General features: G+C 44.6%; 1 protein-coding gene across 1 annotated transcript in view; it reads left to right on the top strand.

The window, feature by feature from the left end:
- The first annotated feature begins 23,534 nt into the window (after window positions 1-23,534).
- SHPRH (SNF2 histone linker PHD RING helicase) overlaps window positions 23,535-24,434 on the top strand; it is an 884,400-nt gene continuing 883,500 nt past the window's right edge. Inside the window, exon 1 of the mRNA XM_078648685.1 lies at window positions 23,535-23,650. The gene's annotated coding sequence lies outside the window, so the exon portion shown is untranslated. The remainder of the gene's footprint in view (window positions 23,651-24,434) is intronic.

Raw genomic sequence — 24,434 nt, 5'->3', positions numbered from 1 at the left:
CGTTTGATTCGGTGGAATGGCGCTATCTTTTTACTGTGTTACGCAAAATGGGGTTTCCCTCGGTTTTTGTAGCATGGATACAGTTGTTGTACACTGACCCTACGTCGACAGTCCTTACCAATGGGCATCTATCTGCACCCTTCCGGATTACGAGGGGCACTCGTCAGGGGTGCCCTCTCTCCCCGTTACTTTTCGCTATAGCGATTGAGCCGTTGGCGTGTCGTATCCGACAGTTACATCAAGCCAGCGCGTTTCGGTGTTTTTTTGTTTTTTTTCCAGTTGTCTATTTCATTGTACGCGGCTGATGTTACCCTCTATGTCAAGGACCCTCAAAATATTCTGAATGCATTGTTGCGTGAATTTGTTGTCTTTGGTAGGCTATCGGGAGTTGCCATTAACTGGGGGAAGTCACAGTTCTTCCCATTGACTTCCGCGGTGCTTGAATTTTCCTTGGACTTCCCGCTGGAGTGGTGTCACTCTGATTTGCGCTATTTGGGGATTCAGATCTCCAGGGATAGGGAGGAGACGTTATGATTAAATTATGGTACAGCTGTTACGAAATTGTCTGACACTATCACGCGTTGGATTGCTCTTCCCTTATCGATGGCTGGCAGGGTTTCCCTTAGTAAGATGGTTGTGGTACCCCGCTTCTTATATTATTTTCTTAATATTCCTTATTATCCAGGCGCTTTTTTCTTTAAGACTCTGAAGTCCGAATTAATTAGACTAGTGTGGGGGGGTCGCCAGCCGGGACTTAAGTGGGCTGTTATGGCGCAGCCATATGATAAAGGGGGCTTTGACATACCAGATTTTGAAGCATATTACCTCAGTGCGCAGGCCCATTATCTCTATCATTGGGTTAAGCCCGTCCGCTACATGCCCCAGATCGCTGTGGAAGATTGGATTGCTCATCCTGTACCCCTAAATGGAATTTTTCACGGGCCCGTTAGTGTATTGGACACTCCTCCGACCACGGTATCGTGCACGATGGATGCCTGGAGAAGAATTTCTAATAGAGTACAAGTTCCTTTGCTTTATGCCCCTCGACTACCTCTTACATATCATCCCCTGATAGAACTCCTGCAAGAGGTAGGATTTCAGAAAATGTGCCGAGTGCTCCACATGGGCTCGTGGGGGGATCTGTTCGTTTGGAGGAGAGTTTCGCTCTCGCGATTGTTTCTTTGGTGAGCATGCTCCTAACCCACTAGAGCTGTTTTATTATATACGTTTGAGGGAAGGTATGAAGGCTCTCCTTCCAGACTACCCAAAGGAACCGATCAGTCTTGCCCCCTTAGACACTGTCTTAGGCGGCACTGATGGTGCACACATGGTTTCACGCATATATGATAGCCTTCGCACCCATACATTGGAAGTGGCTAGCACAGCTAGGGGACACTTAAGTAAGGATTGGGCCATTGAAATTACGGATGAGCAATGGGAATATTGTTGTGAAGTCATTTAGCGTGGGACTGCCCTGAGGTTGCGCGGTATTGGGAACAGGTACATGGTGCACTAGATATGATGCTCAAAGCTAGTATTCCCAAAGACCCGTTGCTGCTTTTGTTAGGTTACACGGCACAGATACCCAAGAGCAGCAGGAAATTCCTAGATATGTCATTGCTGGTGGCCAAACGACGACTTGCCTGCAGGTGGGGTAGGGGGCGAGCTCCTAAATTTAAGGAATGGGTTCAGGATATGGTATATTGTCAAGACCAGAATAATATTCATGCAGAGACTCTACCCACAGCCTCTAAGCCTAAAGATGTATGGGGGCCCTTGCAGTCCTACTTACTACAACAAGAGACAACACTAGATCGGGGGTGTTCCCCAGATATACCTGAACCAGACACTGCTGCTGACTGCAGTACTATCGGATAAGGAGAATGTGGCCTGCTGGGACTGTATTGATCAGGAATTATGCTTACACGTTGGAAGCCAGATTGCATTCTCTTGGCGTGTTTTTATTTCCTTAATGCGTAAGTTGATTATGTACTGATATGATATATGGTGCCTCCTGTTTACACTGTATGAACAATTATATGTATGGATATGTGTTGCATAATCATGGGCGCTACCCTCGTGCTGTATTGTACACCAATGCTTACCGATTTACTTGCTGTCCTGCCACTTCGCACCTGCTGCTCTATATGACTGTATGTAGCCAGAAAACTCTCAAAAATAAAGTTTTTTTTAAAAAAAGATGTGGAGTTGAGTAATGTCAAGAAGTACATTGCACAATTTGGCCTGAACAGAGGAAGCTGTCAGGTGATATGATGAGTTTTTTCAAAATACATGATGAACTAGCTGTTGAAAATGGTTTAATCATGAGAGGTGATAAAGTTGTTCCTCCCCATTTACTTAGAAATACTTCCTGGAAATTGCTCATGAGGGGCATTTAGGGATTTCATTTACCAGGAGACGTGTTATAGAGCTATTTTTGTGGCCAAGCATTGACATGTGTGTTGACCATTTTGTACGTTCATGCATCAATGTTCAAATTGTGACAAGTCAGCTGTTCCTTTACGTCCAGAACCTCATCCTACAGATTTTCCTTTAGGTCCTTGGAGTAAACTTGGTTTGGATATTATTGGTCCATTTAATACTTTACCCAAGCATGAAGCTTTTGGCATAGTTCTTATAGACTTTTATTCAAAATGGCCCGAGGTAAAAATGGTAAAGGAAGTCACCTCACAAAAAGGTATTGAATTTTTAGATGACATTTTTTTGTAGGGAAGGAATAGCCCAAGAAATTGTCATTGACAATGGATCCCAATTTGTTAGTAAGGAAATGGATTTTTTTGGGAGAAATGTGGAATTATTCATAGAAGACTTGCTGTTTTCCACCCCGAGGCCAATGGCCAGGTTGAGCGTTTCAACCGTGTAATGAAAAAAGCTATTCCACTTTCAATAAAGGGTGGTTTAAATTGGCGTAATGCTTTGCAGTCGATGTTGTTGGCATTTAGGACTTCACCCAATCCCGTTACCTTGGTTAGTCCATTTGAACTTTTGAGAGGGCGCACACCTATTACCAAGTTGGCTCCTTGGTGGTTAAAAAAAAATCTAAGTGAAAACAATATTTTTTTAAAGTGGATTATAAAGCAGTCCAACGCAGAGTAGAGATGTACAAAAACGAGATGAAACATGCTATAAAAAATGGTTTCTATTAGCAAACAGGAAATAATGGTTGGCGATTAAATTCGCATTAAAAAAAAGAGGGTGTTGCAAAGGGTTTACCTGTTTGGTCAGCACCAAAGAGAGTCATTGAAGTCTTCAATAATGCTGTTAGAAATGATGGTGGTTCTGTTTGGAATCTAAACAGAGTTTCTCTGTTTAGGGGTGTAACTAATTTTCAAGAAGACTATAACAGTAATGTATTTCTTGATGTTGGTCAACATATTGACCAAGGGAACCATCCTCCTTTCTGTAATTTTGAGAATTTTCCTGCTAAAATTATATGTAACCATAGCCTTCCTGCAAGGTTCAAAGATTTTGTAATGAAGTAACAATCGTATTTCTATTCATCATATTGTTTTTTTTTTGTTTGTTTTTTCTCTTTCAAGGTGTGTGGGAACTTTCACTGTGATCCTCCGAGCACTCAATCAAATATCAAAAGAGTCTTTATATAGTTTTCACTATATTTTTAATGTCCAGTCTTCTTCCAATTCAAATCCAATTTTCATCAAATGATAATTCGCAGCCAGCGCACGTTTCGTCAAGTCCGTTTAGGACTAATGACTTCCTCAGGGCTGCAACCCAAATACACACAATCAGTCTTAATTTTACACTAAATAGAAGTAACAGAGCAGTGCCAGAAACCGGTCCTGGGAAGCTTGATTCCGGTCCAGGGAAGACATGGCTTGGCAGTTCGGGCTGGACTGTTCCCATGAGGCACAGGGTCAGACTGATTTGCATATGGCCTAGAATAAACCCTATTGTGTCCTAGGAAAGTAGGAGTGTTGTCTGTCCACCTGGTGCTAGCTGTTTGGATACTTGCTGTTGGAAGTCGTTGTGTGAGTGACGGTACCACGAATTTGCAGGTATTTATTGCCTGTTTGATTGCACCGTTTGAAAAATTGAGTGGACTGGTTGATACTATTTTCTCATCGTTGAGAGTGGAACACAGCCTCCGAAGGATCGGAGGGTCATTTTGTGGCAGGCCGGCAGTGGGTATGGTCCCTGCCAGCCGTACAATTGTTTCAAGAGAGCAACTATCCTGTTCAGAAATATTGAATCCCCTGTCCTGATGATGCCATAAGAAATATCTGGCTGAAACGCGACCGCACAAGCGTCGACATTTCTAAAGGAGTCCCATCAAGTAGAGTGGTGTGAAGAAAGTGAAGCGCCCCCTGTATATTTTTGAAGGTGTTATTCCTCAGGCGCTGTAGGGACTACCTCATAGTGTATTGCTATGACTTTAGAGTATAAACGCTGTTTGTTTTGTTCACAGTAGGGGAACCATTTATTGATTTATTGTTTTTTTTTATATGTGTGTATGTTGAATATATGGTGTATATGTAGTATATATTGTATATATGTAGTGTATTATATATATGAGTGATTTTTTTCTGTAATAAAGTGTATATTGTGTATATATTGTATATGTATTAGTTTGTTGTGACTACACTGTGTTCCTTTCCCGTCACTTGTAACATACACAAGCGAGATTAGCAGAAATGAGTTTGTTTATAATTATAATAAGAGAACAGCAGAGTAATTAATTGTACTCTGGTCTGAAAATAAATATCCTTGCTTGATCCCTCACTACTATTTCTATTTTTTTCCTACATCGTTGATGTTTATGCTCAGGTATATGAGGGTAATTTGGGCATGACCCCTACTACTATATATACTTGCCACCTGGTGCTTGCGTCACCACAAATCAGACATGCCCAATGTGTCAGCAAAATGCACCAATGTCGTGACCTGAGAGGCAGCAGTGTTCCTAGAGGCGTCGGTGTCTGTAATCATGACATTGCTAAAGTCCCCACCCAGTATATGTAATGAATAGGTCGCCTCCAGGAGGATGTTGTTAACCTTGGCTAGGGTAGGTGCTTGTAGCAGGGGTGGGGTATAAACACTCAAGAGTGTCATATCAGTCTGATCCCAGTAGCCCTGCACTCCCACAAATCTACCATTGGGATCCGTCAAAATTGTGGTCACCTGAAACAGCGGGGTCTTCTTAAAAACTATGTCCCCCTCGGACCTGAAGGTATAACCTAAATGCGCTAGCGTGGTGTAGGCCCCCCTTCCCAGAAAACAACACTGTGTCCCCTGCAAATGCATCTCTTGGAGGAAGACTATGTCAGGTTGTAGCCATTCAATGTATTAAGCCACTAGATCATGCTTGACTTATTACCCAGGCCATTGACTTGCCACGTCAGGACCGTGAGACCTTTATCACCTAGGGGTCTGTGCAATGCCATTTTCCAAAGGTGTGCAACTGTATGTATGGGTACCTCCTGCCGGTGGTTTAGGTAGGACAACTTGTCAGTGTCTCCTTCTAGAAACAACAATAACTATAAGAAGAAACAAACCTCTCCAAATCTCCCCACCCCCCACTGCCTCCCAGCGCAAAACCACATTACCTTAGTAAACTGTGCCCAAGGAGAGTAGTAGAGGTCTGAAGCTGAGCTAAAGAACGGTGATGGATTAAACCCAGATCAGTTGACTGGGGGTGAGTGTTTGTATTGTCAATGCTCCGTCCATCACCACCTTTGGTTTTTCTTTGTTTGCCCTAAGTTGGCAGGGTATGCTCAGACGTGAGTCCCTTGCTCACTTTGCCACTGGAGTCAAGCAAGCCCGGCTGAAGACGGCTGTAATGCCAGAAACCGGTCCTGGGAAGCTTGATTCCGGTCCAGGGAAGACATGGCTTGGCAGTTCGGGCTGGACTGTTCCCATGAGGCACAGGGTCAGACTGATTTGCATATGGCCATGTCTGAACTGGGGTGGCGGAGTGAGCTAAAGAACGGTAATGGATGAAACCCAGATCAGTTGACTGGGGGCGAGTGTTTGTATTGTCAATGCTCCGTCCATCACCACCTTCGGTTTTTCTTTGTCTGAAGCTCACCACCTGCATGAACTCAAACCAGAACAATAAGAATACTCTAAATATTCAGCACCACCTGGAAGTTCCGCAGTTGGTAATAATACCCAGGGCATTCCTGTTGCCTCTGGCTTGATTTGCCTTCTCTATTGCATTGTCCTCCTGGTTTGGGGATCAGGTCTCTCACAGAAGATGGCTGGCGCTCCTGATCATGTTCCAGAATGGCAATCACCATAGCGATTGGGAGAGTCAGACGCAAGCTCCCCCTTCGCTAAACCATGAGAGAGGTCCCACGGAGGTCTGTGATTTTTAGACTTCTTTGATGCCAATCATAGGTCATTCATATTCTGTAATATTGATGAACATTTGGAATTAGGTAGGCATTTTTGTAGTACTATTATAATTTTCAAAGCCTCATAACTGATGTATTTCAGTACCTTTGAGTTTTACGGTTGGTGGTGGGCACCCATTATTCCCTTAACTCCTGTTGAAATCCTTGTATTAAATGAGTGGATAAACAGACCTATGTAGCTCACAGTATTGCCTTGCCTGAGCATATATGTTTTCTATGTATCTTTGGTATGGGGCACAGCCATATTGTTTTGCTGAATGAATAAACCTTCTTTTATCGTCAGTTCACTTCGTACATATTAAGTACCATTTACACACTAACGCACAACACACACACTGCACACCACCACACTTTGTAACTCTTGCAACAAACCAATCTAAGATAAACACTCTCACCTCTACTTCATTCCCTCCTACACACAACATACACTCTACTCATAAACACATCACCACCCCCTCTACGTCACAACCTCCTCTCACAAACAATACTATACAACCAAATCCATTGCATGAAACATATACATCAGCACCCCTTTTCACTACTCCTCAAAAGCAAAACATATCACACACACCAGCACAACAAGATATCCAAAGCGCAACACCTCATAATACTTACTATCATAAAATACAAACATATACCCACCTTTCAAACCACACAACGGAACAAACTCTAATGCCAAGCTTTCACTCTTCCACCACACCTAACACAGATACAGCAATACAGCACCTCTCTCTAACCGCCTCTCATTCATTGGACAATATAGGACACTACTACATGACCCACATGCTGCACCACCTCCCCTGACTCATACACCTTCTGCCTTAAACACACACAAAAAATATAAGCAACATTCCACACCTCACAACTTTGCTTCCCCATGTCTACTTCACAACAATGTTACACCGCAAAAGCAACACAGCACTCCAACTCACTCTCAAACACCATCTCCAACTCGGCCGCTCGGGGAAACATGGCACCCGCTAGCTGAGCGGTAGCGCACGTCTGAACCAGCGCTCTCCCTTACCCAGTTTGAAGGTGTTTCCGATGCGTGTCTGAGCCTTGCAGTGCTCCGTTGCTTTCGTTTTCCGGCGCGGACTCCTTTTGGTGCTTTTTCTCTCCCCATGTGTGTCGGGGGCTCCGTGGAGCTTCTAGGTTTTCTGCGCCCCCTCCTCCTTCCACGCTGGTCCGGTGCCGCCCTGGAGTTGAGACGCGGCCGCAGAGTCGCGGCCCGCGGTCTCCTCCAGGGGAATAGTGGCAGTGTCAGAACAAGCGCCGCTGGGGAAATCAGCACCTTTTCTCCACGTGTGGCTGGCGGGAAAGTTTGCAGCCCCACAGACCATCCGAATCAGGACGATTCCTCATGTCTAAATACCATTCGACGTCACCTCATTGATTTCCCAGACCCTGTAATATGGATGGGCGATTTTAACATAGTGCTGAATCCAAAGCTTGACAAATCGACAAATTCCAGGGCAGTACTCCCCTCTAAATCTCGGCAGCTGCTTTTGACAATAATGGACCAGATTGGTCTTTCTGATATATGGAGGGTGTCAATTGGGAGTTTCTTTCAGAAACTTGAAATATAAACATAAGTCTAGAATTGACTATGCCTTGATTAGTTTCAATCTTAAGGATCTAGTGAATAATATTGAATACTTGCCGTCACATCTTTCGGACCATTCTGCAATTCTTTTAAGCTTAAATTTCACACAGCAACGGCAGATTAGATCTTAGTCTTTTGATCGAACCATTTTGTTGGAGGAAGACGAAGTTAACTTTCTCCTTTCTGAGACTAGATATTTTGTGGAAGCGAATTTAGACACTTCCAGTATTTCTGTTGTCTGGGACTCTTTGAAAGCTTACTGGAGAGGCTGCATTACGAACAGAGCTACCTTCAGAAAGCAGAAATTTATAGAATCTATTATGGGCCTAGAGACAGAAATGAAGGAAATAGAGAACAAATTGAACATTCAAATAGGAATCGATCCAAAAGAAGAGCTGGAAAAGTTATATCCGCTTAAAAAACAGTTTAAGGGTATCCTCCAAGAGAGAATTTCTCGCAGATGGGAGGCAAGTAAAATCTCCCATTTAGAATTTGGCGAAGGGACTGGAATATTACTTGCCTGGAAAGTAAAATCAGACCAGATTCGTAATCATATAAAAGAGATCAAGGTAGGAGACGACTTATCATCTCGCTCTTCCAGCCTAGATATTGGGATGGCTTTTAGCAATTTCTTTCAAGATATATATAATGAATCAATCATTGATGACAGTGTTAAAAGGAAAAGGTGGTTGGAGAAGGTCATTCTACAGACCATCTCAGATGATCAAAAATTAGATCTAGATCAAGAAATAACGGAAGAGGAAGTGAGAAAGGTAATTGACCAGTCCAAAAGAGGGAAGGCGGCTGGCCCAGATGGGCTTCCGGGGGAGTTATATCATTCCCTTAAAGAGATCATCATCCCAGTACTCGTCAAAGTTTATAATAGTATACTTTTGGAGGGAGAAAACCCACCTAACTCATGGAGTGATGCTACGGTCGTACTGATTTTGAAACCTGTTAAAGACCCGACTAATTGCGGATCTTATCGCCCAATTTCACTCCTCAATATTGACTATAAATTTTTCGCGCCCATATTGTCAAACAGGCTGGGGGGTGGCTGATAGTATTATTCATCCAGATCAAAAGGGCTTTGTCAAAGGGCGCCAATTAGAAGAGCTCATTCATGACTTAGTAGGCGCAATAGATATTGACTCCACTTTTACACTTCCTTTGGCCGTTTTAACCCTCGATGCAACTAAAGCCTTCGACAGGGTAAATTGGGCATACCTGTCTGAGGTAATGAGGAAATTCAATCTGGGGGATAAATTCTGCCGAGCCATAAGACTGTTATATAACGCTCCAACAGCTAGACTACTAGTTAATGGAACATTGACTGATATATTTAAAATCACCAGGGGGACGAGACAGGGCTGCCCGCTCTCCCCGCTGCTCTTTAACCTATATATTGAAACATTCACACAGGTACTCAGGGAAGACAATAACATCACTTCTTTCAAATTTGGAGAGTGGGAGAGGCGGGAGGCCCTGTATTCAGATGACATTCTTATCCTAACAGCTGATTTGGACTCAGCCTTTTCCACAGTCATTAAACTTGCAGAGGAGTTTGGCCAAGTCTCGGGCTATGAAATTAATGCTACCAAAACTGAAATCATGGCATGGAATGTAAAAGGCACACAACTCCAAATCGGTTCCTCTATGTGATATTTGCGGATTACAATTTTACAGGAGGTTGACCAAATTCCTCAATACAATCTTGATCGCGTCTTTAAAGAATGTCAAAAGCAGATGAAATCTTGGGCTCATCTCCCCTTATCCATCTTGGGGAGGATCAATTTAGTGAAAATGTCAATCTTTCCTAAGATCACTTTTCTTTTCTCTTTTGATAAACATCAGACTGAAAAATGCCAACAAGAGATAAACTCTTTTATTTGGCAGTATAGATCAACTAGGCTGGCTTGGAAGAAGCTTAGGCGGAAAAGGGATAAAGGGGGATTGGCGTTACCTGACTTGCAATACTACGCTTGGGCATTTCAGCTTTCACATTCAAGGATGTTGCTGAAAATGCCCATCAGTACTGCGGAAGGTGAGATGTTCAGGGCTATGCTAAGGGGGGCAGGGCTACCGGAGGAAGGGTTTATGTTTAAATTTGGTGACCAACATTTTTTTTTTAAAGTTACATTAAAGGTTCTCCAATCGATAGTAAAAAACTGGACAACAATAAGAAGAAAATTGGGGCTTAGTTATTTTTCCAGATTAGCACCACTGTGGGATTCCCCAGGCACACCCGCATGCTTTCAGGACAGTTTGATCAAACCAGTGAGAGACTCCGGGATCACAACGTGGGGGGATTTGATGAATGGGGGTTCCCTACTCTCTTGGGAAGATCTACGAGAGAGAGAGTGGGATCTGGCCTTTCCAGATTTAAGTACATTCAGATTAAAAGCTGGGCTCAGGCCCAGATTAGCCATAATATAGTTATAGGGCAGACCAGTAAATTGGAAGAACAACTAGTGGTGAGGCCCGTGGGTAAAAAGGAGGTCTCAGTGTGGTATTGGGCAATAGAGGAGGAAATTGATGGTGTCTTTAAACTACCAGAAGAGTTATGGGGAGAGTTGATGGATGTTCAGTGGGATTCCGTATGGATGGTACCCTGCACAGAATAGCTAAACCTGCCTGGTTGAAGCGAAACCATCTGTTCACGGCCCATAGAGCATATCTTTCCCCACTCAAGTTATCGAAATTCCAGATAGGAAAAGTCTGCAACAAATGCGGGTTGCCTGAAGCATCAGATGTGCATATGTTTATGGATTGCCCCTCTATTTGCCCCTTCTGGGAAAATGTGAAGAAGACTCTTGAGTCCATCCTGAAGATATCATTGGATATCAGTCTGCCGCTAATCATCTTCGGCCTCAATGACCACATTACAGGCCCCGGTAGATCTCTATTGTTTTATGCAATTCTAATGGCTAGGAGACAAATATGCAAGCATTGGGTGGACTCAGTAGCAGCATCCCACTCAGATTGGTTGACCTCGTTATATGAAGTATCCAAGAAGGACATGGCTAGATCCTGCAGGAAGAATAAGATCGCTTTCTGGGATCTATTGATACAGTGGAGACAGTGAGCCCGGATTTTTTTTTTCCCCGGGTCCTATGATTATGCCTTTCTTGGTTACTCCTTGGACCTTTGTTTGGGTTCCCCAGGTCACCAATATGGTCCGTCAGGTCTATAAAGATATCCCTTCCGCCCTCTGTGCGTATCCCGGTCTGACTTTTTTGATCTATCAAAGTCTCCTGAACTTGTTCAGCAGGGTTTACGAAAGGCGGTCGGCTTTTTTTCCAAGAGGGTCAAAGGCGAATGAGGACCAAAAAAAACCACAAAAAAAACACCATCTCTAACTCATACACACGCAGACCCATCAAAATGCCTTCTTAGCATGCTGGATGAGGAACACAATACAGAACAGCTACACAATTGCTATCCTAATACAGCTAATACCAGCACTAAACACACACCTGCTACAAACCCACACAATACTGATCACTCTTCTACAAAACAAAGTCCCACTATCACCAAAAGCCACTCACTAAACTGTCTACTAATAAATGCTCGATCCCACTCTAAAAACAAGCATCACATCTACGACCTTCTCACCGATGCAAAACCAGACATACTAATCATAATTGAATTATGGTTGGGAGAGTATATGGCTCCAGTCCTGCATGAAGCCATTCCTCTTGGCTATCAAGTAATCACCCAAAATCGTATAGCCAAAAAAGGAGGTGGTCTAGCTATTGTATTCAGGCAAACAATACATATCACTAAAATTGACAACATCTCCATAAAGAATTGTGAGGCTCTTCTAACAAGATACAATCCTACACCGTCTTCCTTCTATAACTTCCCACTCCTTTACAGACCTCCATCTAGCAAGGCAACATTCCCAGATGCACTTCTAGACACAGTCTCATACCTGATAACAATACACTCCAACCTATGCGTTCTGGGTGACCTTAACATTTGGTTTGATATATACAATATGACCCATCCAAAAACAATAATCACCAATAAATAAAACAAATCTGGAAACCATACATTCTGTTCAAAATCTATATGAGTGGCTACAGGAATCTTTTGACATCCTGATACCACTCAAAACCACACAACAGAACAAAAGAAAAAAAGCGCCTTGGAGAAACATAGAAATAAAAGACATAAAACTACAAATTAGAAATCTGCAACGTACCTGGCTCAAAACAAACGCCAAACAAGACAAACTTCACCTACAGAAAATTAACAGATTATACAAGTCGGCTATCAAAAAACCTAAGAAAAGGTACTATTCAGACAGAATTCAAAATGCTAAATGTGCAAATAAAGAATTCTATAAAATACTCAATGAATTTCGCAAACCAAATTGCCTAGAAAGAACTCCTCCTGTTACTCAAGATTTCACAGACAAACTGGCAAATCATTACACGGATAAAGCAGACACGTTGGACTCTTACTTAAAACAGAAACAAAGCACCAGCACTAACCCTTGTACAAAACAACAATGTTCTAATCAAGCCTCTCCGTTCCTTCCAACACATCTCACACGATGAATTTATGGACCTGGTCAATGTAAGCAGGCCTGCCGGCAGCCCTTCTGACCCCTGTCCGCCACAAACTTTCAAGACAATTCTTTTAACAACCTCTGCTTCCACTCCAGTAAGAAGAATCATCAACGATTCCTTAACTACCGGAATATTTACAGAAAAACTCAAAAAGTCATACATACGCCCTTTACTGAAGAAAACAAACTTGGACCCGCTGAACCCTGATAACTACAGACCCATTACAAATGGACCTTTCCAAGGGCAAACTGATAGAAAGAGCAGTGTTCGCCCAGATGTCACAATTCATTGAAGAGAATGACATACTTTCAGACTTCCAAACAGGATTCCGTCCGGGAAGAGGCACTGAATCTGCCCTCCTTGCCATCTAGGATGACCTAAAGAATACAGTTGACCGCAACGGGGTTGCTGCGCTACTTCTCTTGGACCTCTCAGCTGCCTTTGACACGGTTGACCATGACACTCTGAAAACAAAGACTTTATGAAGCCGGCATTAAGGGAACTGCGCTAGACTGGATCGCGTCATAACTTCGAAACAGAACTAATGTCATCCATACCCCACCTTTCTCGTCCAAACCGTACTCCACAAAAGCAGGGGTCCCTCAAGGTTCTATCATCTCGCCCATGCTTTTCAACATCTACATGAAGTCATTACCAGTACTGATCAATACATTTCACCTCACGTGCTATAACTATGCAGATGACACGCAAATACTCCTTCAACTGGAATGCCCCAAAGACATTGGAAAATCACCAATTTTCAGCTGTCTCAGAGCCGTGGATCCGTGGATGACTTGGAGCCATCTCAAATTGAATGCTTCAAAAACTGAAATACTCACTTGTGGAGATTGGAAACATTACAACCCGCTTGCCGCATGGCCTGATGAACTGGGATCACTGCCTAAAGTATCAAAGGAAGTAAGAAACCTCGGAATGACCATGGACTCCAAGCTGTCAGTGAATGCCCAAGTGGATAAACTAGCAAGATCAAGCTTTGCTGCTATAAAAACGCTGCACCGAGCTTTTCTTTATTTGGGATTTCCACACAAAGTCCAAGCTACAATCTCCCTTGTTCTGTCCAAACTCGATTACGCCAATAGCCTCTACCACGGATCACCTTTAACGACCATGAAAAGACTACAACGGATTCAGAACTCGGCTGCCAGACTAATCTTGCATATCAAACCGCGAGACCACATATCCCCTGCCTTGAAAGCCCTGCATTGGTTACCGGTTGCCAAAGATCCACGTTCAAGCTACTTTGTATCACCCACAAAGCAATACATGGAATAGGACCACTCTTCATCAGGAATAAAATCACCAAACACATTCAACAAAGGAACCTCCGCTGTAAAGGAGCATCTCGCCTCAAAATCCCACCATACAACGAAAAAACCATGGGTGGCACATCCTTCTCTGTTCAAGCAGCCAAACTATGGAACTCTTTACCCCCCAACATAAGTTACACCGACAACCACCTTATCTTCTGAAAACTACTCAAGATTTGGCTCTTCCACCACATAAGCACCATACGCAAACAGAAATTTACAGCATATCCCTCTGTATATGAGCATTTGTTTTCACTATAGATATGTACCTATCTTTGTGTATTACTTTGTATAAACATGTAAAATAATATTTTATTAAGATAAAAAATAATAATAAATAAATAAAAATCATCTATGGTCTACATGTACATACTTCCATTGTGCATCTATGTACCTTCCATGTACTTGGATCTGTGTGTCTGTTACTTTTCTCCTGAAAAAGCATATCCAATGCACTACCCTATTTCTCATCCTGTGCCTCTATCAATATCTTTAATCTACATATACTTACCTCCTTTATGTATCTATATACTTTCAATGTACTTATGGATCTATATATGTATCACTTTCTTCTAATTTAGCATTTCCAATGCACTACCCTATTTCTCAGCCTATACTTCGCTCAATATATCTTCTAGCCCAACCTTCGGACTCATCTCAAACTTCTTTCTACTACTCCTTCCAATGCACTACCCTATATCTCATCCTATACATCTATCAATACATCCTCTACACCCGCTCTCTCATTTATCCAAACCCCATACCACTACTGTGATCACCCAAATAACCCTTTCTAAACTCTCTCCTACTCTACCCCTCCTTGCATCATCTGACACCTCTTTTTAATATGCCGATCCCCTAAAACAAACCTTTCTAAACTCTTCCCTCTGACTCCTCCCCTCCAAAACTCCTTTTTACTCATCCAAAAGCCTCCTCCTACTGCTAAGACCTAAAAAAAAAGGCCTTCACTCTTTTATCCCTCCACTATGCTTTTCAATCAAAATTAACAGACTAACATGTTCACTTCTCAAATTCCATATTCAACTATACTAATATATTACCCAAATAACTGAATAACATATCCACTACTCAGATTACTTCATATTTATACTATACTAATTTTCAACACTAATCCTTTATGGGTTCCTGAGTGGAGTGCTACTCGCCAGAAAAGCGCTTCAACACCCATCAGGGGAACAAGTGCTATATGAATGCAAATCTTTCTTCCCCTTTTATCCCTCTGCTATTCTTCTCACTCCAAGTAACCGACTAATATCCACCACTGAAATGACTTCATATTTCACCATAATAATTCACCACTAATCCTTTATTGGCTTCCTGAATAGCGTGCGTCAACAAGCGCTATATAAATACAAACCTTTGTCTTCCTCTATCCTTCTGCTAACATTCAAAATCCAAATAACTGACTAACCTATCCACCACTTAAAATGTACTTGCATGTTTCACTATACTAATTCAACACTAATCCTCTATGGGTCCTGGAGTAGCGTGCTACTCGCCGAAAAAGCGCTTTGACGCCTCGTCAGGGGTAGTAAGCGCTATATAAATGCAATTACAATACAATACAATACTTTTTGCTTCAACATGCTGTTACTTCTTTAACTTAAGGGGGCGACTGGATTACTAGACGTTTTACCACTTGAACTAGATTGGCCCAAAAAAACATCTCAGACTAAAAGACTATGATGGCCCCAAAGCCGATTGACAGGCACAGGCCCACTAGAAAATTGGTCACGGGAGGCATGGGCGTCCGCAGACATTTTTCCAGGGGGGGGCAAAATGTTAACGTCATCACCATCCTCCAACATGATGTGTGCCAGGTGGGGCACAAGAAACACTGGGGCGCAGGAGGAGCCATGGGGGCCAGGAAGCAGGCCGCATATGATCTCATACACCATAGGGTTGTCGTGCCACAGCCATCTCTTTCTTTAGTTTACCCCCTAGCACCCCAAAACCCATACCCACCCTGAACCCTAAAATTACCCCGCCCCCCCAAAACTCATACCCTCCCTGAACCCTAAAATGACACCCCTGGCACCCCAAAACCCATACCCACCCTGAACCCTAAAATTACTCTCTAGCACCCTAAAACCCATACCCACCCTGAACCCTAAAATTACCCCTGCCCCCCAAAACTCATACCCGCCCTGAACCCTAAAAATCCTGCCTGGCACCCATAACCCATACCCACCATGACCCCTAAAATTGTCCCCCTGGCACCCCAAAACCCATACCCACCCTGAACCCTAAAATGATCCCTCTGGCACCCCAATCCCTAACCCACCATGAACCTTAATATTACTCCCTGGCACCTTAAAACCCACACCCACCCTAAACCCTAAAGTTACCCCCTGGCACCCCAAAAGCTGAACACTACATTCTGATTGTGTATCGCGCCGTCCCCCTGCTTAGGGAGGATCTGCTGGTCCAGATCGGCTTGCCCTGGTCAGGTTCTGCTCGCCCTTCTCTGGAGCTGTTCTGCCTGCCCTGTCCTTCTTCCAGACCCACCGAGCCTGCCTCCATGCACACTGCCTGTACCTACTCTGTCTGGCCTGGTTCTTTCTCCTTTGGACACGCTGTATTCACTTTTCTGAAGCTGCTCTCCCTCACCCAGACACCCCCCACTCCCCCACCATTTGTTCTCTCATCTTCCTTCCTCCCTACTTCTCAGTCTCTCTTTCCCCACTGCTTCTCTCTCTCTTTCTCTCCCCCCTCTTCGTTCACTCTCACACCCCACCGTATCAGTCTCCCCGACCCCACCAAGTCTTCCTCTGTCCACCCTCTCTCTTCCTCTTCCTCATGTCTGTGATAGGGAGCCTGGGGCGCTCTCTGAAAATGCGAGCTGGAGGTGACGCTAATTGTGAAAGCACCAAGGTGTGAACCGGGAGAAGAGGCGGGGAAGGGGTGGGTTGCAGGTAGAGGTTCAAAGGGGGCACTGGCTCTCAGAGAGGTGAGAAGGAGCGTGGAGCAGCCTGGAGACCAAAATAACACCAGAGCAAGAGGTAGATGCTCCGTGGGGAGCCTGGTGTAAACTGAAGAAACGTACACCTCTTAGCACTACAAAGTGGCCGAAGGGCGCCTTTCACTAGAGCCAAGAACTTGACCCATCGCGAACGAACAGCAGCCACCGGAGAAACCAGCGGTGTCATGAAAACAACAAAGGACAGAGTGACAGACGACTGCCGCCGAAACCTGGAAGTACAACTTACACCTTTAACAGAAGGCAATTCCTGATGCAAGCACCGCACGCCAGAACTAGGGGTGGGCGGAATTTGCGTAGTCGCGCTACGCAAAGCACCGCAAAATGGTAAAAAATTTCAGCGAGCACTCAAAAGTTCAGCGAACACGCGGAATTGCTTGTTCCGCCCATTTGCGATGCTTTTTTCCTGTTTGTGAACGCTCTTTGCGTGCTCTGGGAGAAATATCTTTGGAAAGTGCATTTTGAAAGCGTGAACAAGCAAAAAATTCCACGAAGCAGAGGATCGTGGAATTTTTGGCAATTCTGCGTTCTCCTCAGAACGCGAAATTACCCAAATTACGCAAATTACGCAAGCGGAGCGGAATTTACCACCCCAGGCCTAGCCAGAACACTATGAATATATAAATCTCCCATCAATGCACACCTGAGAGTGAATAAAAAGATGAGCAGCAAACTAAGGCAGTGACTGACAGACACTATGCTGGTCCTTTCGTACTGTGCCCTATTGATACTTACTATGCCACTGGTCACTCCAGCGCAAAAGAATTCCTTATTGATTGCTACTCTGACCGCCCCCATGTACCTCACTGTCTTGTGTGGACTAATATGTTTTGTCGGACAAAATGAAAAATATTTTTAAAAACAATTTAGGTTATGCAGCTACACTGGGAAATGGTTTTTGTGCGTGTGAGAAGTTGGCCTGATGTGCAGTGTTCACTATTCTAGTGATCACTATATATCAGTCCAAACAACCCTTATTGATGATTGGTTGTAAGTCAACCTTATAGACCAGCTATCCTAGTAGCATGGATACGAGCAGTCTAAGGCTAAGACTCTAGAGGGCGTGTTAAGCCAGCTGTTTTACCATCACATTACCCCTTGAACACCCAGTGAAAGGACACCACACAAGTGTTATGAAAATAAACAGTGTATTTATTAGAATCACAACAACCCTGTACTCTTTATGAGGACAGGGTGCTAGGCACACAACAAAACTCTTACGAAAATACTTTTAAGTTAGCACGTTACACAAATGCCCGAGGGGCACGAAAAACCATATACACTAAAAGTGGAATGCGAATTACTAGCAGGTAAGTAACAGTTCTAATAGGCTTTGGAATCGCTAGGACTGGACTAGGGAATCGTTAGATTACTACTAGGAGGCCCAGGGGACTCGGGTGCAGAGTGTGCACTCTCACGCGGGATGCGGGACAAAGTCTATGGAGGCTAGTAAAGGCAAAGTTAGTGTTCACGGGCGAACCCGACCTGGTAGGAAGAAAACGACAGTGGATCCTGACCCTAGGATAGTGAGGCTATGCTGGGACACCGAAGTGCCGAAGTTACCTAGCCCAGGGGCTGCAGCTGCATAGGTCTGAAAAGACGTCGGGAATCTCGTTGCCGGACCAGGAGCCTGGAAGGAAGAGTTTGCTGGCAGGCGACCAGTGAAGGGAAGTTCGATGGATCCAAGCCTGGATCAAGGAGGAAGAAAACCTGAAAGCAGAGGGGACCAAGTTCTTGAATCACTAGCCAGTGATTAAGTGGGCACCAGGATGGCACCGGGCGAAGTCACCGCAGTCAGGTGAGTGGGCGCTGCTGGGCTCTGCAGTCTCTCGGACCAGGAGGCGTTGTCGGCGACCAGGATGGAGGTGCGAGCTGTCCCACGAAGGATGAAGTCGTTGGCGTCGAAGTTACCCCGGATTGGGCAACAAGCCTTGGCTAATTCAAGCCCACGCGGTGGACTCAAAATGGCGTCTTGAGTGGACCAGGAGGGTCCAGGGTGCTCCTCTTCTGGGAGGGAGCAAGGGCCAGTCTGGAGCAACCAGACCAGCAGCAGAAATGTCGTCGGGCGTCGTCAGGAAGGCCACAAGCCAACGGGCTAGTAGCCAAACAACGCGGTGAGCAGCAGAAGGCAGAAGGGCCCCACGCCGATCGTGGAGATGCTGGGGGGCTGCTCTTCGGTGCTGGAGCTGCTCAGGGTGGGGGCTTCTCGGACCCCAAAGCACTCACCAGGAAATTACTCGGTGGGCTTGCTGTGCAGAAGTCGTGCAGTCTTGGCGATGGCCGGTCCCTCGAGGTCTCGTCGCACCCACGGTTCTCAGCTGTGCTGTAGAGGTGGGTAGAGGTCAGAGGTGCCAGGGAAGCCGGGTCTCGTTGAGCTGGGCAGTCGGATTCCGGAGGAAGGACGTGCAGCAGACCGCAGTGTTCTTAGATGGTGCCTGCGGATGCAGGGTGACTACTCCTTAGCCACAAGGGAGAATCTTGAGGAAGAAATCGTGAAGTCCTTTCGTGGAAAGTGGTATCTTGATTCCAAAGATGATCTGATCTGGAAGGGGGCCAGTCTCTCTCTTTATCCTGTAAAAAGGGGCTGGCACGCGACTAAGTCCTGCCCTATGGGTGGGACTAGGAGGGGGGTGGTTACACCCACTTCCTTGGCGGGCTTTTCCCCAGCACAGGGTCTGGAGTGACCCTGGAACTGGTTCCAGCCAGCCTATGCACAGTGAGCACCGGGGTGCCACGTGCAGTCACCTTCCTCTAAAGCCCTGCCTACCTACAATACACAAAACCCTGTCTGGGACGGTGCTGGCACCGCCCCTGGCAGGAAACCCTTTGTCCTTATCTCCTGCTCTGGGAGGACTCCCAGCAGCAGGAGGGCAGACTTGTGTCTCGGTGGCAGCATCCATTTTGTGGATGCTAAGGCTCTGTCTGACTTTTAACCGGGTTATAGGTTACAGGCATGTCGTGTCCCTCTAGAAGGGTGGAATGCTAACCCCGTCGCCAGAATTGGCGAGGGGTTAGTATTCCAATTCGTATGACACCTTACTCGACATGTTTTGATAAAGCGATACCAGAGTTGGCACATAACCGCGAGGATTATAATGCACTTAAGAGTATATGGTATGCGATATCATGGAAACGGCTAAGGGATAGATCCCGAAAGCCGCAGACAGGCTCAGCTCATGCCAGAGCACCATCTCACACGATTCCACGCACTCTGCCTTCAGGATTGTTAAGGCCTGCCATAGGAGTGACTGATAGGAGATCTGTGTGTCCATTTTAGGGTTAGATATAGGCATACTATATCTAAAGCAAAGGGTGAGTACACCACCTTGCCCCAGCTGTCGTGCAGCCAGTTGTGTCAGTTTTAGTTAGTCAATCCAGGGGTGGCATAATACATGCTTCAGCCCCTGGGAGACTTCTGGGTGCACCTCAGCCCTGGGTACAGGGACTTGGAGAGGGCCCAGTGCCAATTCAGTACCTGGGTACAATTTGGATAGAGAGAACAGCGAGGCTGTGGGTCTGATTAGCAGGCCCACAGCCAGGGAAAGTCGTAAACCAGTGCAGCAAAAAGCAAAAATCTGGGTGATCATAGGATTGCAGACCCTACTCTCCTACAGTGCGGGACACTGACCTTGGAACATCTAATTGGTTCCCTCACAGACCTGAGGTACTTAAAGCACCTGCTGCGCTTCTAGGTTAACCTAATGTTGGATTCGACAAGCAGAAGGCAGCAGAGAGGCCAGTTGAAGCAAGGAAGCCCCTGAAGAGCGCATATTTCCCAACCAGCGGTACAAAAGAGGGTGGTGATGGACAGAGCATCTGAACCAATCAAACACTCACACCCAGTCAACAGATCTGGGTTTAATCCATCACCGTTCTTTAGCCCACTCTGCCACCCCAGTTCAGACATGGCCATATGCAAATCAGTCTGACCCTGTGCCTCATGGGAACAGTCCAGCCCGAACTGCCAAGCCATGCCTTCTCTTGACCGGAAACAAGCTTCCGAGGACCGGTTTCTGGCATTTCAGCCGTCTTCAGCCCGGCTTGCTTGAATCCAGTGGCAAAGTTTATATTGTATTTCTGGTAATTAGGGAAGGGGATGATACATGAAAATGAAACGGATGTTTCTACAACCATTTTTACTCTATACCTCACATATTACATTTACCCCCTTGTACTGGTGTTACTTAACTTGGTTACCTTTATCAAGCTAAGCAATCTTGGAGCACATATGGCAATTTTAAAATTAGGTCCGAGTGGAAGTTCGAACTGCTTGGTCATCGCTGCCCCACTAACCCCTTGTTTCTGGCGTCACCAGATAGTAACTTAGTGCAGGTGAGGAATGCAGACATCTTTTTGGCAGGATGCTACGGAAATATATTCCCCAGTCTACTCAGGAGCACCTGCTATGCTGAGTTTGTGTTATGTTTTCATACTCATTTCTGTGTCATTGCAGGATTCCCCGAGTTTTACTGTTTTCTCTCTCTGAGCGTCTCATTTTGACGACAGCGTGGGCTCAGACTCTAGTGCACAGGTTGGGAGACGCTTAAGTGTGTATGAGGCACTGCCCTAGTTTTGGGGCCTGCCAGTGGTGAGAGGTAGCTGCGAAAAGTGGCTCTGCCATCGGCAGCCAGGTGCTTTCCTCACTTTGTCTGTCTACGGTCCTCACAAAGGTCTGAACCTCCTGAGGCTACATTCACCACACAAGCACAGCCACAGCATCTTAGTCTAGAGCACAGGGGTAAGGCAGGCCCAGCCTTACTCCTCCAAACACACTCTACACTGTGAGTAGAATATGAGGCACTCAGCAGGATACCCTAACAGCAGGGCCACTGTAATTATGAGGCAGGGAGGGTCACATAAAGTGGCAGGGTTGAGTGAATTATGCGTCAAGAAAAAGCTAATTATGTGGCACATTTTGTGACAGTATAACTTAATTTTGTCCTTTTTAAACTTTTTATCACTGTTTGGGCATTAGTTGCACCTCATTAGAACTAGTTAAAGACCCAAATATAGCATCAACCTACAGAAAGTTGATCAGTCAACCTTTGCAAAGGACTTTCAACTGCCCGGCAACATGTGTCACTGCGTTTTTACTAACTAAAAAGGATTCTCTCACTAGCACCCTTTATCAGTGACCAAGCCTCCATAACCACTCTCTCTCAGATGCATTGAATTCGTTATATAGCGCTACTCATACCAGTAAAGTATGTCAGAGCACTTTACATCACACACACATTACACAGAGACAATCAATCATACTTGTGAAATCGGTGTATAGGACATGTTACATAAGCTAAAGGACTAAAAGTGTAGGAGTCACATGTCATCCATACTGGTAGGCTGTATAGTTTAGGAGTGCTTGGTGTGGAGAAGCACAAACCCAGAGTCTTAAAAGAAACAGCATAGTTGGGAGTTTTCTTTAATAATAAGAATCCATTTCTACCCAAATTAACCCTTTTTGCAACATTAATCAATGTTCTATACTTAGCAGAGTGTATGCACTTCTATGATGAAAGTTAATACCTCACTATTCTATTTAGGGCTTTAAGTTATAAATTGCAGGTAACAGAAGGATGGCTGTTTTAAAAGCAGTAACCTGCTGATCTATTTACATTAAATGCACTCTGTAATCTACTTGGTACACGTTCTTTGCAGTAGGCATATTAACCCTCTGTACTACCTTCACATGAGTCAAAAACATCAACTGCACAAAACTCTGATCTTTGGCCAGGAAGAACATTAATCACAGGAGTTATCTTGACTTTTGTGTGAGGCCCCTGTAACTGCAAGAGGAAAGAAACGCAGCAGCCAGCAGGTTCTTTTAAAATCGTAATTCAGTTGTAAACACGGCGCCCCCAGGAAGCCAGCAGGTGCGATGGCACCGTTCGCACCCCCCTAGAACCGGCCCTGGCAGGGGGGGGGCAAAGAGGGGCACTCCAGGGGGGGGCAAGTGCCCCTCCTTGCCCCCCCCCCTGCGGACGCCCATGACGGGAGGACACCGACACTAAATTGTATTAGTCTAAGCTCTGATGCGTGATATTTGGCAGGGCTGGCCACTTTAAAAGACTATTTAAAGCCATAGGTGTGGCCACAGAAGAATGAGAATAGCACGGCCGTTTTAGAACAGTTATTGTTTTATTACATCACAGAGAAATTGGTAATTTCTCACTCCAGTTATTAAGGAACACAGTATTAGAACACCCTAAAATGTGTAATGTAACATAGATATTTAAAACGAATTTAACTGAATGCGGTGATGGAGTACAACAATGAAACGACTAATTAATATATAAACAGATTTGAGACTCTGATAAACAAAGGAATGTATTACATTACATAACCGCATGAATATTTACACATACTTTTGAGTATATTTTATTGATTTGCCTTGCGATCCGTTGAGAGGCGAACAAAATCTATCGCTCCAAGATGGCCGCTGTAGTGAATCTACTTGGGTGTCAGTGCGCATCACAATGGGTAATCTAGTCCATTTACTATTTCCTGTGTAGCGTCGGCTCCCAGAGGCCTGTGCTAGCCTGCTACTAGTTGTGTGCTGTGGAGCCGCTGTGGTTCTTCATCTCTGTTGTTGCATTACCAGCTGCACAAGGTATTAGAGTTTTTGGAGAGTGTGGGAATGCATGTGGTGGTATTGAAGATGACACACGCAGCGGACAGTTGAGGTGGTTTTCATACTTTCATTGCAGACCTAGAAGGAAGAGGAAATTGATACATATATGCCGCAGCAGGTATATTAGAGCGCCGCCCACAGATACATCTGAAGTTATATCTTTTCATGTACGAGTGGCTGTTCAGTTCGTATACAGTCAGCCCGTATTTATATTGGGACGAAAATCTAAGAAGCGTATAACAAAATTCGAACAGAAAGTGCTCATAAGAGACACATTTAGAACGCTGGCATAATAATTAATAACTCTTACCTCGATGCGGTTTTTTCTTGAAAAATGTGTTTTTTTTTAGTTCTTTAGAAAAACTAACTTCAGAGAGCGAGAGAAAGTAAGGCTTTGCCTACGAGGCCAATTTATATATCTTTTTTCCTCTGTTGACTATTTTGCTCTCTCGAATTCCCATCCCTTACGCAAACCTGGAGCTGTCCAGTTTTGAAAAACACGCATCAATGTCTAAGTCTGTTTGTATTTAAAATATTATAGTTGAGGGTCCAGTGATGTGTATATTTTCATCCAGTACAACACTGTACCTAGAATTTGTGTTGTGTGTGCTTTAAAAAGACGGAAACTGTTCTTCATTCTTCTTGGGCTTTTATATACACGTTACGGAAATATTTTGCTTTTACCATCGGCCGCGTTTTTCAGTTTCTTTTCTACTTTAAGGTCAAATCGTATATTTTTTTCTTCCTTGTTTGGAGTATTTGCACATTTTTCCTTTCTTAAACATTTTTAGGTTTCGCTTAGAGCAGCGCTGGCGGTGTTTCTTCGAGACATGCAGTATTCAGCATATGTGCATTACGCATTCAAAAGTTAAAGTTTGGCACTTTTCAAAAAAATTATTTAT

This window comes from Lissotriton helveticus, chromosome 6 (genome assembly GCF_964261635.1).
Source record: "Lissotriton helveticus chromosome 6, aLisHel1.1, whole genome shotgun sequence".
NCBI lineage: Eukaryota > Metazoa > Chordata > Amphibia > Caudata > Salamandridae > Lissotriton > Lissotriton helveticus.
This window is presented reverse-complemented; position numbering and strand designations above follow the sequence as displayed.